The 16,458-nt window shown below is 40.9% G+C and overlaps 1 protein-coding gene across 3 annotated transcripts in view; it reads right to left on the bottom strand.

Annotated features, from left to right (window-relative positions):
- The window catches only part of HS3ST5 (heparan sulfate-glucosamine 3-sulfotransferase 5), a 276,592-nt gene extending 261,743 nt beyond the window's left edge, over positions 1-14,849 (bottom strand). For all 3 annotated transcript variants that reach the window (XM_045008681.1, XM_045008680.1, XM_045008679.1), the window contains exon 1: positions 14,553-14,849. The gene's annotated coding sequence lies outside the window, so the exon portion shown is untranslated. The remainder of the gene's footprint in view (positions 1-14,552) is intronic.
- Between the last annotated feature and the right edge of the window lie 1,609 nt (positions 14,850-16,458).

Genomic DNA, 16,458 nt, shown 5'->3' on the forward strand with positions numbered 1-16,458 from the left:
TCCTGATCCAGATACCTCTGACTTGAGCTAGACTAAAGCATTTCAGTCTTCAGGATAAACTGTGCTACAGGGACACCAAGGTGCCACTGATGCCCAAGACTCCTGCCACACATTTGAAACATGCAGGCTGAAGCAACTTTGCAAAGTTGTTCCCAGATTATTTTAGAATTTGGCTAATAGCTGCTACAGCAGAAGCCACAAGATTAGTTAACTGAGGTCACTGTCAGGCCTACTGCACATGGAAAACAGTAGAGAGAGGAAGATGAAACAGTGGCCAGGACATTAACATAACATGAATGCTCAACTGGTTGAAAAACCCATGCTCAGAGTTGTTAATGGTTTGCTGTCAGACTGGAGGGCATATGTAATGGGGTCCTGCAGGGGTCAGTCCTGCATCCAGTATTATTCAACATTTTCATTAGTGACTTGGATAACGGACGGAATGGTATGCTTATAACACTCTGTAGATGACATCAAGCTGGAAGGGTTTGCAAGCACTTTGGAAGGACAAGATTGTAATTCAAAATGACCTGGACAAGTTAGAGTTAGTCTGAAATCTTTACTGAAGTATTGTATGTAAGACACAGGATGTAATTGTCCTGATTTACTTGGCACTGGTGAGGCTTCAGCTGGAGTAGTATGTCCAAGTCTGGGTGCCACACTTTAGGAAAGATGTGGACAAATTGGAGAGAGTCCAGAGAAGAGCAACAAAAGTGAGAAGGTTTAGAAAATCTGATTTAATGAGGAAAGGTTTAAAAACGGGCATGTTTAGTCTTGAGAAAAGAAGAGTGAGGAGGGACCTGATAATAGTCCTCAAATATGTTAAGGGCTGCTGTAAAGAGAACTGTGATCAATTGTTCTCCACATCTACTGAAGGTAGGACAAGTAGTAATGGGTTTAATCTGTAGCAAGGGAGATTTAGGTTAGTTATTGGGAAAAACGTTCTAACTATAAGGATAGCTAAGGTCTGGAATAGGCTTCCAAAGATGGTTGTGGCATCACCATCATTGAAGGTTTTTAAGAATAAGTTGGACGAATGTCTGTTGGGATGGTCTTGGTTTACTTGGTCCTGCCTCAGGGCAGAGGTTGGACTTGATGACTTTGAAGTCCCTTCTAGCCCTAAATTTCTATGATTTAATTGATGTGCATAGTTACACCACAATGGACAATGTTTTAAAATCAAGACAAGCTGCAGAGAGTTTTGCAGCACTATGACATAACTTGGAGACCTATTAAAGATTTAGTCTGCATATGGCTAACTCTTGACCGGATAGTAAGTTGAGACCATCTGAGACTTGAGTCTGTGACGGAAGGCTTGTAAACCATGGGAAGAACACTCACTATCCCAGTATGTGTGAATAGTGCAGCAGTCACCAGATATGAGGCTGGCCACAAGTTTACAGTGGCTGAGCAACTTCTGGATAGCATGCCCTGTAATGGACTCATGGCATCAAAAGATACTAGTAAATCTAACAAAACAGTCAGGAACAGGGGGAAGGATGATGGGGCAGAGGCATGCACGATTCCAGAGATTTTCCCCCACACCCCAATCGTGTAACTTGTTAGTTAATATGCTTCCCTCACATGAAAGGAACTAGGACAGGTTCAGAGTTACTTATTTTATATATAGTTATTTATATTAATACAGTGTTCAGCTTTGCAGCATAATTTTTCCTTATGTTTATACTTTTAAAAATAAACTCAAATATACGCTATGCAGAAAGTGCATGCAATATAAAATTAATAGAACAAATTAGAAATCTATACATGGAGGTATATAATATATTGATCACTCAATACCATTCTCAGATTATTCTCAAGTGTCTTGCAACATCTATTATACGTTACTATGGTCTAGCACACTGCACATTATTTTGCAAACACGATGAGTTATAAGAGGCAATGCTCAGTTTTACAAGAATGGGTCTGATTGAACTGCTTTTATGTCAGCCTTCATCTCAGCCTTCACTATCTTCTAGAGGAAACTCCAGACACCCCTGTACTGAATAAAGCCTGGACTTTTCCAACAAACGCTTCCCTCTACCACAGCCAGGTTTCACAGTCAATCCAAATTTGGGGAAGTTCAGAGTCAGATCTAAATTTTGCACCTTGGGCCTATCCTAGTTCTTTCCATGTGTGTATAAACAGTGGCACGGTCAGAAAGTAGAGTGCAAAGGAAGGTAGGGCAAAGGTTCCTGCTAAAGGGGCTGAACCCAGTCTAACTTAAAGGGACTGCTCTAAGAAGGGCAGCCACCCCAGTATTCTCTATGGCCCCACTCCTGCCCCTCCCAGAACCCAATCCGCATGCTGGTTTGTGAAGATGGACAGTGCAGGGCTTCTTAAGACAACCCAGCATAAGGCCTGTGCCAGGGGAATTCTCCCCAATCATTTTGCCATCTTTTTTTACAAACCTTATAAGTCACTAGAGCAGTGTACAAGGATCAGAGTGGGAAGGAGAACCATTCCTATAGTTTATATACATTTCATACATAACATGAGTTTGTAAATGTTCTTATTAACCAAATCCTAGGTACCCATTCATTTTCACTTGTAGAGTGTTTCTGGCAGTCTGAATGGGATGATTAAAGACCATGTTAATAGTTCACCATTAGAATTTGTAGATAAGCTCCAAAGAGAAATAGAAGCTACAAGTTCATTGATGCTAACTTTAAACAATACCCAAAATTGAGACCTCATATATAGTAACATCATAATTGAACACATTTTCTTCTTCCCTATGATGATGAGCTGAAAGATCTTTGTGTAATATAAACAATCAGCCCAGTGCTATGTATATTCCCATTACAAGTCCATTCTGCCAACCGTATAAAAGCTGAATTTCTAATAATCTCAGTGGAGATTTATGTACCTGGAAAGTTTGCAGGAGTATGAACTAAGACAAAACCCTGACATGTTCAGTACCATGCATGTCAAAATACATTTCACCATATAAGATTATGTATGTACATGTTTGCATTCTATCTAAGCACATATGTTGGAACTCATGCCCTTTATTTTAATACAGATTTCAATTATTTATAAACCCTTGAAAATGAACTTGTAAATAAACAGTCCTAGGATTTTAACATTTAGTGCAAACTGACCTTTGTTGCAATCACTGAGCAAAGTAACTGTAGGTACTGAAAAAATGGGCAAGAAATGACTACTGTTTTTGTATATCTTCATCAGCAATCCTCTAGTAATGGCTCACATTTTCAGAATGCTGTTTGGTTTCAGACAATTAGGGATGGTCTACCCGCAAGAGTTGTACTGCTTTAAGCAGCATAGTTATAGCAGTACTACCCCACAATTAGTGTGGACCCAGTTATAATATTATGAAGGTGCTTATACAGGTAACGCTTAATCCTGTACAAGAAGCGGAATAAGTGATCCCAGTATACGGCACCTTTACACTAGTAGAACTGCATCCACTGTAATGGGTTTTATTGGTTAAAAAAAATCACATCCTTAATCAATATATTTATACCAGTACAGAACTTCAGTGAAGATCAGGCCTTAGAATTAGGGCACACATTAAGCTATGATTATCTGTTGAAATAAGAAAACAATTCCTGCAGGTCCTCTTTCTTGCGGATTTTATCCCCAATAGCTAGAGTCACCAGCAATGACTGGCCAGCTACAGTTTTCCAGCATATTTGGATATTATTATAACTCGATTCTTAACTTTCCATATTGATCCAATGCACTGATTGTGGGGCATATACCATGTCTTATGGATTTTAGGTAACAGAATCCAGAAGGCAAGATGTCTAGTTCATAGACAGCTCTTATTGGTACACACTAAGGACAGAGACAAATAAAGAACAAATATTACATCTCATACTGCTGGAAGCAGGGCTGGCTCCAGCGTTTTTGCCGTCCCAAGTGGCAGGGGAAAAAAAAAGCAGCTGCGATTGGACGCACTTCAGCTGCAGGTCCTTCCCTTCGAGAGGGACTGAGAGACCTGCCACCGAATTGCTGCCGAAGAGCCGGACGTGCTCCATTCAAGCTACCTTCCAATTACCATTTAGCATCAGGTCTTGATTAAATCCAGTTCAGCAATAAGAAGTCCACTCACCCTCTGGCTTGGTCAGAAACAGAGCCAAGTGAAAGATTAATCAACTCATATCCAGCCAAAAAGCAACCTAAAGGGATCATTTAGTTATTTCTCTTTCCCCAGCTGTTGTGTGGGGCCCAAGCATCCACTTCTTCCTTTCTGTTATGGAGGAAGACTTAGGATAAAATTACACCTCAATAAGGAATTGGGAAGAGCTCATATGCTCTGTCATTAGGTAGAGCTTGGCGGGAAACATTTTCCCCATCCCATGACAATTTTCCCATCATGAATCGAAACAAAAAGTTTCTCTCAAATGTTCATGGATTATAATCTGGAAAAAAATAATTTAGATCAGGTCATTTTGTTTTCATAACTTTAAAATGAAACATTCATATTTTACTATACATTGATTTTAAATTTAAAGTTTTGTTGTTGTTTTTTTAACAAAAACAACATTTTCTTTTAAAAAAACAAACTCACTCAAACAGGATATGGCAAAAATTTTCAACATGGGAACAGTTTTGGTTTTGACAACCAGCACTTTCCAACAAAGAAATGTTTAGTCAAAAATTCCTGTTCAACTTTAATGTATGCAATTATATCTGGTCAAAAGTTTATCAAAAGACTAGTTTTATTTCAAAAAGCAACCTAAAATATATGGAACATTTCATTCAAAACTGCAGTTTTTCAAGTAAACTAAATGTTTGTAATGAAAAAACAAAAATATTCCTTTTTTCCCCCCATTGGATTTTTTCTTCCAGTTTAGAAAAGGAGCTTGGGTTTAAACAGCAGCTTCACATTCTGATCCAGGGTTGGAGGTAGAGTAGATTTAATCTGCCCAAGCACTCTGCACTCCTCCCACATGGAGCCTGGACATTGTACTTCATGCCAATGGAATGAATTCCTCCCTTGGAGAAGCAGCAAACCAATTAATAGTTTTTAAATGTGGGCTAGTGATGTCACCTGCTATGTACAGTTTATTACAACAGTTATCTGGCCCCACTGAAGTCAATGGAAGTTTTGCCACTGACTTCAATGAGGCAGATTTTCACTCAAAGTCTCTTCTGCTTAGGTGTAACCTCTTTGCAATATTTGAAAGCCACACTCAGACTTTTCGTTCAGAATAAATTTGCACAGTTCACAACAGCAGGTATTTTAATATTTGCTTTGAAATTAGATTTTGAATCATAATTCTGGAATGGACGCTTCTGCCTAGAGTATAAATAAAAGCATGTTTGTTGTCTGGATAGATGGAAATGAAGAGTGTCAATTACAAATTTGATTTTGCACTTGATATCAATCCTTTTGCTACAGGCACTAATATGAAATTAAGTGGTAGAAAATGCTTACCACCCCACCTTCTACCATGCTTAATAATTTTATAGCAGCACATAGCAGCACATTGCATGGCAATGATTCAGCTAAAATAAATTCCAAGTAAATTCCATTTTGGACATCTTGCCAAAGAAAGGATCCACTCGATCCAGTCAACTACCTTTTCAGCATCAAGAGGCTATATTAGATGCAGTTTATCTGATGATTGCATCAAATGGCTCACTCCTAATGCTCTATGGACATTACCCCTGGGCACGGGACCTGACTCAACCCCACTGAATTCAGTAAGCGTCTTTTCACTGAGTTCACTAATCTTTGGATCAGGCCCCTGGTGCTTAGGTATAAGATATAGGGTTGCTGATCCAAGTCTTACTGACAGGATTTTAAAAAGTTAGTATATGATAGTGACATTGGTTTGTTGCTGACAAAACAACCTTCAGGCTTCTCTTCTTCAGGATATAATACAATGTTTACCTCAAACTCTGAGGTGAAGGATTTTTTTTTTCCGCTTTTGTCAATCTACAGTTTGTCAGTACAGGAGCTAATTTCTGGCTATAGGTTTAAAACATTCTTCAGGAAAACCACTGGGCTCTGCTGTTTTGTTTTACCTTCAGGAAACAGTTATAGTAAATTATTTATTGTGCTGGCATATCTTCCTTTATCTTCATTGTGTTTCCTGTCTGACAATAAGCAGATCCCTACTAGTGACAGGGAAGCCAGAAGGGGTCAAAGTAGAAACCATTTTAGATTTTGATACAAAAAATACTTTAAAAATGTAATCTATATTAATTACTGTCCATCTGGATTTTTAATCCACTAAATTGTCCCTTCTAGCTTTTTCCCTTTTAAGCATTCATTCCAGCAATGCATCAGATTTGTTGTTTACTTAACAGTAGAAACATTTTAGATAACTTGTGTATTGTTTTGTTGAGCTCAGTTAAACTTATTTCATCCTGATTATTCTCATTTTTATATAGACAGACGCTTTTTCTAGTTTATGCTGTAGTAGCAAAGCTCCTAACTATAATCTTAGCTGTTCTTAAAGTGTTGGGTTTTTTTTAATGCAAGACAAGACAATTGATATTAATTTGCCTTTTGATACAGGTTTCATTGTGTCCCATGGATTAACATCAGTATTAGGGAGTTCATTTGTTAGTAAGAAAATATCAGATTCATTTAATCTTCTGCATCTCTCAGGTTTACAATCTCAGAATCATGTTTGACTCGTTCCTCTCATGCTTGCCTCATACCCAGGCCATTGCTAAACCTTTTCACTTCTTTTCTACCAGATTAAAAAACAAAATAAAAAACCAAGCCCCTCCTCATCCCCCATGAAGCCTTCTTTTGTCCTGGAAGCAAAACTCTTGTCCATGCCCTTATTATTTGCCATCTCAACTATTTAACTTCAGGTCTTCCCAAAACCTGTAATCAAAATCCTTCCCCAAAACCTTTTCCTGCTAATCCAGAGTGTCACAGCCAAAGTTATCTTCCTTGGTAGTCAAACAATATCAAATGTTCTTTGAATAGCTCTATTAGCTCTAATGGCTTCCCATCACTATCATTTTTTTAATTCTTGGTCTCACCTTTGAGGCCCAGTACAATTTACCTATGGCCTATATACATCATGTTTCACTCACCCTCTTGGTCTGCCAGTGTTGCTAGCATCAACACCTCCTTTGTTTCCTTCTCCCAAACTCCTTTCTCCAAACCTTCTGCAGTGCTGATCCCTAAGCAAAGATCTACCTCCAAAGCTGAGTTTGCTAGGTCACCAATCTTCTCCTCCTCTACATAATTCCTAAAGGAGTGTGAAATCCTGGCCCCATCAATGCTAGTGGCTAAATTCCCATTGACTTCAAGGGGGCCAGGATTTCACCATCACTTCTGTGGGGTCTACACTCAACACAACTGAAAAATAATTAGTTCAGAAATTTATATATAGATATTTAAGGTAACCATTTTCTGTCTCTCCCGGTGCATCTTGCCTTTCTCTCTATTCTAGACTGTACTGTGAAATGCCCAGCACATCTATTATATTTTATTAAATGAGTGTCTAGGGGTTTAATCATGGACCGGAGCCCCATTGTGCTGTATAAACACATAAATGATTCCTTCCAGAACAATCTTATAATCTGTGTATAAAATCAGAGGCACCTGGTGGACAGAACAAACAGACCCAGGGAGCACAAGGAAACAGTACGGTCATACTTGCCAGGGTAATAAGTGGGTGTGTTGGGGGGTGTCTCAGAAAAGCAACTGCTGAACCATTGTCAAGATGTTGTAGGCATCATGGCAGAGGAGAATTTTAAGTAGAATGAAGAAGGTGGCTATGCACATGTTTATGAGGTACTCCATAATGGGCAGCATCGGACAAAGGATGAAGATGCTTGTTTGAAAGTTTACCACATACTGTAGGCAATAAAGTTTGGCATTGTTGTCAACGTGTCAATTAAATGTTTTAGAGATGATAGGAAGGATGGGGATAGACTCTGAAAATGCCTTGAAAATGAAGACAAGGAGTTTGTTTGATGCAATGGCAAAAAGGAGACGATGGAGGGACACAAAGAGAGGAGTGACTTGGCTCAAGTGGTGAGCTAGTAAAAAGGATCCTTGCAGCAACTTTTTGGATGGATTCAGTGGGACAAGATGAGATTTGTCAGAGCCAGAGAGGAGGATGTTGCAGTAGTTGAGACACAGGATGAGAGTTTTAGATGTGTGGATGGAGGGGAAAGATAGATCTTAGTTGTAATGTAGGAAGCAACAGCAGCAAGGTATAGACACAGACTGGATCTTATTGTTAAATAAATACAAACAAACAAAAATCAATGTATTGGTCTGATGTTTTGTGAATTCACAAAACAAAAAGTATAGTCACTGATGCATGCTCAGAAAGTGTTATCTATCCAATGAAAGAATTTTGGAGAACTCTCACTGTATCTAAGGCGGCCCTGATCCTGAAATGACTTAAGCAAATGCATAATTCTATACATGTGAAAAGTCCTATCGAGATTTAAGAGTACAAACTTTATCTCTGTCTGAAGAGAAAGTGCATCCTCATACATTTCTGCTTGTTTTTCCTGTGTCAGTCAATTCCAAATCTGTTGTAAATTTAATTCTCAGAAGCAGGAATAAGAGAGTAGTAGACTAAAGTGGCCTGTTCTGTTGTCTCATGTTATTCCACTAAGTAAACTTCTATTAAAACAGCATCTGTCTCAAGTGGAAAAATACTGGTGAATGGTTTGGGTTTGTTTAGTTAAACAAATTCTGTGGTATTTGTTTTTATGTATTATGTATAACATAATAGCCATAAGACCAAAAAACAAAAGTTGCCCATTTGCACAAGACCCAGGATACTGTACAAGGCTATTGCCATTAAGACAAGCCCAGTGTACTTGTGAGAGATGTCACTTTTTAAGGTATCGTCATAGTAGCAAAGCTAATTAGTGGAGTGGGAGGCATTGTGGATGTACACTAAATCCAGCTTGTACAGAAAGCTTATATATCTGTTGAGCAACTTTAAGCACCTGCTTTGGAGGACAAACCCCTATTCTTCAACTCATGTCACAGTTAATTCTATTCAGGATTAAACCAATATTGGCACTGCCTTTATGACTTTAAAAAAAAAGAGTAAATACCCTTTGTTTATACATTGAGTCAAAGACCATAAAGACCTCTAACCAATCATTTTTGGTATTTAGTTTTCTTTTTTAAATAAGTTTGCCTAAATGTAATATTCAATTATCCCTTGGTAGTCTCCAAATGTCTCTACTATAATGCAAACTAACGGTTTTATTTATGATAGTCCTTTGGAGACTCCAACAAATGCACACAATCAAGATTATTCAAGACATAATAATACAAGATACTAATACAGCAATGTGAATAGATAAACTTGATATCACGCAGAAAAGAAAATGGATTGGACACTACTATTATATACCACACCATGACAGACATGTTATCTTAATCCCTCTGCATAGAAAGTCAGATCTTCTCAAGAAGCATCCCATTGCTAGCAACAAGATGCATCATGACCACAGGTACCAGTGAGCTAACATTATCAGTTTTTGCAATGTGAAGCATAGTGTCACCTCAAATATCTTAAAGGTTCTCTGGGTTATTAAATAGTTTAACTGTGGAAACTTTCCTTAATTTACCTATTCAATAATAGCTGAATCTTATAAGATTTAAAAAAGAGATTGTTTTGTATTATGTTAAATTGGTGTCTGTTAGTATTACTAAAGTTTATCTTGTGTTACTTTAATTATAAAGTTTGTTCTTTCATACTTCATCTTTGAAAATTTGCTTGGGTCTGAGCATAAGATGTCTCAGCTCTACAGAATCATTATATGGTTTTATGCAATTAAAATGCATTTGAACATTTAAAAAAAAAAGATTCACAACTAAAAAAAAAAGATTTTTGTTTAAGGTGCTTCCCCCCCACCTCACCCCCAAAAAAGTTAATAAAATTTATCAAGCAGTCGTTACATAGTATAGTCCAATCACTGTCAATATTTGTGGCCCTGCTTCAAGAAAACATCCCTATCCAGCAAAGCTCTTAAGAGCATGCCTAAATCCCAGTGACTTCAATGGAACTTAAGTACAGGCTTAAAGATATGTATGGGCTTAGTGTTTTTGTGAATGTGAGTTCTTCTGCTATAACCTTTTTATTTGATTTTAAAATAAGCACTATTTTGCATAGTTACAAAAACTCTTGATTCAGGGCCAAATCTTGCAGTCTTTACTGAGGCAAAACTCCCAATGCCTGAGAAAGAAAGCTAGGATTTGGTACTAGCACAGTATTTACACAGACCAAAATGACTTCATTAGTCATCCATTGCCAGCTACTTTGTTAGGTAAACAGTATGGATGAGTAACGAAATTCAGGAAAACAGTATCTGGGTTGCAATATTTCAGGGGCAGTTTATTTGGTTAAAAAACTGTTGTTGTTTTTTAAATACGCAAGAATGTTTCTATTAATCTTTAATTTTGTGAAAGCTTGTCTTTACATAATTTATCAAAGTTGATATAACAGTATTTCCCTTGATGTATGTTTTCATGTTATTTAGACACTAGACTCTATTGTGTGGTAAACTCATGCACTTCTAAGAGAGAATGTTCTCTCTAAAAAAACAACAGGGAGTCCAGTGGCACCTTCAAGACTAACAGATTTATTTGGGCATAAGTTTTCATGAGTAAAAAACCACTTCAAGTGGACCCATGAAAGCTTATGCCCAAATAAATCTGTTAGTCTTTAGGTGCCACTGGACTCCCTGTTGTTTTTGTGGATACAGACTAACACGGCTGTTTCCTCCGATTGTTTTCTCTAGAAAGTCATGATTAAAACAAAGGAAAACAAAATTCATGAATTAAATCAGTAATAAACACTAAGCCAGGACACACATGACATAAAACATTAAGTTACATATGACAGTCCTTCCTTGTTCTGTTGCACTGAATTTAGATATGGTGGTTCTCCAGCCATGCTATGCATAATTTTATATACCATCTGTTTTACATGTCATATTCCATATGTAGAATGCGTAACCTGAATACAATATTTTGATGGTTTTGAGCTACTATGGATGTTTTTGTTCTTAAATTGATGGATTATGAGTTAAGAACTATATTCTTCTATTTCTAAGAATTTGCTCTACAGACTAAGATATGACACCATACAACTGATTTTAAAATATAAACATGACAAGAAGTCAGAAAAAAGTCAAGGGTCTGTTTGCTGGAATCCTGGTGAGAATGTTTACAGTCTAATTATATGAGCCCAGTAATCTGTCAGTATCATTGGTATGATAAACACACTGGAAGATTACAAGACTTTATAAATATGTTTCAAATTAACATACTTTAGAGTACATTTTCAGAAGCCTAAGTGAAAAATTTAGACAAGAATGATATCTGGATCAAGCAACACTTTTTCCTCAGCAGATTATACTGACAAGAAGGTTAAAAGTGATTAAAGGAGGTTCAAATGTAGATTCTTCATTTGCTAATTTCCTTTCCCACTCCCTACAACCTCTGATCTAGGAACCCCTGTCCCCCCCAACCCTGCTCCCCAAATCACGCACACTTCATTTATAGATAAATGCCAACAATGAGTATACACTTTCTAATTTCAGAATACACAAATGTTTCAAGTATCACTTGGATTTCTTAATGTATATGTGAGCAGTCATTGGGACAAAATCTAAAAAGGTGTACAGCACTGCATAGCTGACAGCTTACAGGGCTTATGCTAAAATTTGTGCAAATAAATGTCCTTGTTTTCAGAGTTGCGGAATGTCCACAACTCCAGATGAAGTCAACAGGACCTGCAGTTGCTTAGCGGCTTTGGAGAAAAAAAATCAGGCCAAAGTTTTTAATATGGAAAAATATTCATTATCTAAATGAAAAGTATAATAGTAAAAATAGCTTATTATGATGCCTGTCAGTAACTACTAGATTAAGACAAGAAAAACCTCAACAAAATTCTGTCTGAGCCCCAAATTTATAGTACCTGATTTAAAACAATTTAAATTCAGGATGTTACAGTAAAGTTAGGGATAGAAACTGCAGTGTGACATTTAAGTCTGACCCTTCTCCTCGTAATATGAAGGTTGCAAGAGAAAAGAGAAAGTGATAAAAAGAAAAGCATTTATCTGCTTTAAAGCTTTGTTTCCCCCCCGCCTCAGCTCTAATAGGAACATCTGTCCATAAATAAATATTATGGACACATTCAATTTAACAGCAATTCTTCTGGAAGCATAGAAAAAAACTGTCAGCTAGGTCCAGTACCTTGAATTGCATGTACAGCATATATTAACTTGACTTGATTATTATTATTCTTTGCTATGAAGCATCCTATTTCTAACAATTAAATATCTGTAGGCATATTGGATTACCACCATGACCCTAATGGTAGTTAGATATTTGTATAAGGATATTAAGTGTTTTGGAGTTCTTTTAATACTTGTAGAAAAGTTAGTAAGGTCACTATTTATAGAGCTTACGCAAATTATTCTTTTGGATGAGAATTGACAAATACACCTATAAAGTACAAATAACATTCTATCCTTTTAGAGTAGGTGGAGAGGATAAAAAAGTGGTCAGAATATGCAAATGAGAGGGTTTTTTCTTAAAGGTTTATTAAAGATTTGGGGTCCCATTAATATATTGAACTGCTTCTCACCTTCCATCTACTATTTTTTGCATAAAATATGCTTTGTTATCTATATGATGTTCATTTTAATTACTAAAATGCATTTTTCTTTGTGTGTATGTTGTGCAGGAGTTCTTAAAATGGAAGAAGAAATAAAAATGATACAACATGTACTATGTTTTCCCAAGGGGAAGGGGGAAACTGTTCATGAATTGAATATGATGCAACACCTTTCCTTAGGGATATTACATTTCTCTTGTTAATCTCCTGTTCCCGCTGCTTACTCCTAGGGGCTGATCCATAGGCTACTGAAGTCAATGGGAGCCTTTGCATTGAGCTCAGTGGGCTTTGGATCAGGCCCCTCTCTGGTTAACAGCTTTATAGTAGGGGAAGGGCAGGGGAAAGTAGAGCACCAGAAAAAAACAACAACACCTTATTCTGACCACTTGGATATTTTGTGGAAGTCTGTGTATAGTGACTCAGTCTTCCTTTTGTTAGCAAACATTTGAAGAGAAGACAATCGTTTAGATTTTTCTTCGCCCAGTCCGAATGGAAATCTACAAGATAATTCTGACACAATGCAGCTAAAAATCTCTTTGGTAACAGCTATTCTTATCTTCTTAGAATGAACTTCTTTCACTAATCTCTGCTGCTGTACCTCTTTCCGCCTGCTCTCTCTGATCCTTTTCCTTTGAGCAGTATTCAGTATGAGCCCTACCCTTCTTTCACTGAAGTCAATGGGAGTTTTGCCATTGACTTCAGTGGGAGCAGGATCAGACCCAGCATTTCAAATAAACGGAGACAAGATATGCTCGTCATAGTGCTGCTTCTAAAACCAGGAGAAATGTTGAAATCGTGTAGCAAAAATCCATTTAAAAGTCTCCAGCAATCACCAGCTTTATCTGTTTCCCACTGCTTTGCCTGATTTGTGGGAAAGAACAAACAACCCCCTTGCTCTAGAGAGTCTGACATCTGACAGCCGGAGGTACCAGCTATCTGAGAGGAGTCACCAGGCACAAATCTCTAGTTCAATGCAGCCATGCACTAATTTTATATCAACCATTTTGCAAATATTAAGCCTCCCCTACGGGAACAATATTTTGCAGCCAGAATCCGCTATGAAGCACATGATGAAGAGAGATGGGCTGGCAGGAAGAAGGGATAGTAGTTGATGAACTCCGTAGGCGGCTTCCCTGGGCAAGAGCTGAATTGCCCGTGGTGGTAGTGGGGAAGACCCAAGCTGGGACCCAGGCGACAGGAGGCGCGATACCACCTACCCCATTAGCGGAGCCTCTCCCACCGCAGGTTACAGCGGCTGGCGGGAGAACAGACCCTCTCACTCCTCTTCTACAGACCTGAATCGCATCATCACTAAATAGGGGTCACTCTAACAGTAACGTATAAACGACAAGCCTCTGGCAGCCAGATATGGGCTAATTCCTAACAGCAACTCCGGCGTGCGCTCAGCAATACAGAACCCCGTGCCCAGCAGCTCCAGCCTTATCCCCAGCAAGGCACAGAACCAACCCTTCAGCAATGCACGGAACCAACCCCATCCCCCTGATGCACAGGACCATGCCCACAACTGTACCAAAGCAATGCACAGAACCAACCCCTCCAAAAAAACTGCACCTCGGCCAACTCCCACGGTACCCAGAACAAGCCAGGGAAGCCCCTCGGCAATGAACGGAGTAGCCCCCACACTGCACTCACTGTGGCGTGGCAGGTAGCACGCTCACAGAAACCCCAAAGTGTCCCCAAAGAAATGCACAACCCCCAGCGCAGGAGCCCCAGCAATGCACAGGAAAACCCTCCTACTGTACCCGGAGCGAGATCACAGCGATCCAGCCTAGCGGCTGAAAAGTCCTTCTCTACGGCTTCACCTTAGCATCACATCAGCCGCCTCCTCGCCCCTCCGCCTTGCCGCGCGTGCGGGAAGCCCGGGCACCGCTCTCGCCAGCCCAGCAGCTGATGGCACGGGCAGACTTCCCGACTGTCACCACCACTTACCGGGCATCCTGAGCAGCAGGAGGGGTGAGGCGGGGGCAGCGGGTCGGGTTCCGCCGTGCAGCAGCCAGGGCACACAGGGCGGCTCAGCCCCGCGCCGGAGACCCTAGCGTGAGTGGCTCTGCTGCGTGCGGGAGAGCGAGACACACACGCGCTGCTGGAGACGGGGAGAAGTCGCGGAGTTCAGGACGCGTTTTCTGCACATCCCAGAGAGGCTGGGGCCAGGTGCAGCAGGGCGCGCTCCCGCGGCGCGGGCACAGCAGCAGCAGCAGCCCCAGTCCCTGCACTGCCAGTCCCCTGTGCCCGGGAGCGGCAGCAGCAGCAGATGCCCCCCCCCCCGCGCCCCCCAGTCTCTCGCACACAAACTCTCTCGCGCTCCCCAGCTGCGAGCCAGGAATCGTTTCCCACAGAAGAGCCCCTCTCCCCGGCCTTCCCCGGCTGCTGCTGCGGGAGGCCGGAGGAGCAGAGCAGGTCCGGCCTCGGTGGCTGCGAGGGAGACACGGCGCCGCTCCCGCTCCCGGAGCGCCCCGCAGCTGCCGCCGCCGCCGGTGGATGTGCCCAGCGGCGCGCGAGGGTCGCTTTGGCTGGAGCACGGAGCAGCCCCCCGGCCCCGGCCGGCCCCAGCCGCGCGGGCTGGGAAGCGCAGCGCAGGTGCCCCCCGCGCAGACACGCAGCCTAAGGGCAGCAGGGTCCCTCTGAGCAGCGGGCCGACACCGCGGGGCCCCGGCCTGGCTCAGCCACGCACTGGGCAGCAGGTGCAAGCAAGCCCCGGGGACCCGAGCGGGGCGGGGAGCGCGGCTCAGCAGGCGGGAAGCAGCGGCCGGGGCGCTGCTGCTTGCTTCTCCGAACTCTTGTCGGATATTTCCGCCACGGAGTAAGGAAGCAGCAGTGGCATCGCCGAGGCAGCTTTGCAACACCTGATTTGATGCCCGCACCGTCCCCCTCACCCCCAGCTCACCTTCTTCCCAAACAGAATGATCGGCTCAGCAGTTAGGTGCCATGGTTTGCTTACTGGCACATGAAAATATTTTCCCCGTGGTGGGGGGAATTGTTTAAAAACCCCAGACACCCCCGTTCTCAGGAGAGGAAAAAATAGCCACCATCAAGTTGTTTCCTTGTTGATTTGCATTTTAAGCTCGACTGCTGCTGCCTGTCCTATTATGGAGTCTCACTAGTGTTCCCCAGCGGACATACGAGGATGGAGAGAGACAGCGAGACCTGGGCTAACGAGTTTTCGCTAGAAGACCTGCTCGAAAGGTGTCCCACTCCCACCGTTGAGATCGGGAAGGGGTTGGGCTTTTGAATGCAAGTTTCAGAGTGAATTGCTGAGCTTTTTTTTTTTTTTTTTTAAATACTACAACATTTAGGAGCTTCAAGTATTGTCTCTGAATGTACACCTTTTCGTTTTAGTCATTGAGGGAAGGTGAAGGGAACTAGGGTAAACTGGATAATTGCAAATGAGAAGTTGGAAAGTGGTCTTATGAAGACTAGTTCCAGGTATGAACTGGTTCATACATGTGAGCAGGCTGGTGGCCAATCACTTCACTGAGGAAAGGATTGGGCCCAAAGTATCTCAAGTAGCAGAAAATACCAACTGAGGGCCTGATTCTTCCTGGTCCTTTACTTGTATAGTTATTTGCACCAGTACAAAGTGAGTGTAAAATGCTACCAGTCTGGTACAATGCAAATATATTTGCCATTCATATTGACATGAGTCCCAGAGTATGAAGAAGGATAAATGCAAAACAGCAAGAGCCTGCTACAATTCAGATTTATAACAATTTATATCCACTTTATACAAGCGTAAGACTACACAAGGCACTGGGCACAAAAGAATCAGGAGCCTGCTATTTTTCATTCCTTACCCATTCTACTATAGGACTCAAATGTTTACCATGAATGACTGAAA

Source organism: Mauremys mutica, chromosome 3, assembly GCF_020497125.1.
Source record: "Mauremys mutica isolate MM-2020 ecotype Southern chromosome 3, ASM2049712v1, whole genome shotgun sequence".
Taxonomy (NCBI): Eukaryota; Metazoa; Chordata; order Testudines; family Geoemydidae; genus Mauremys; species Mauremys mutica.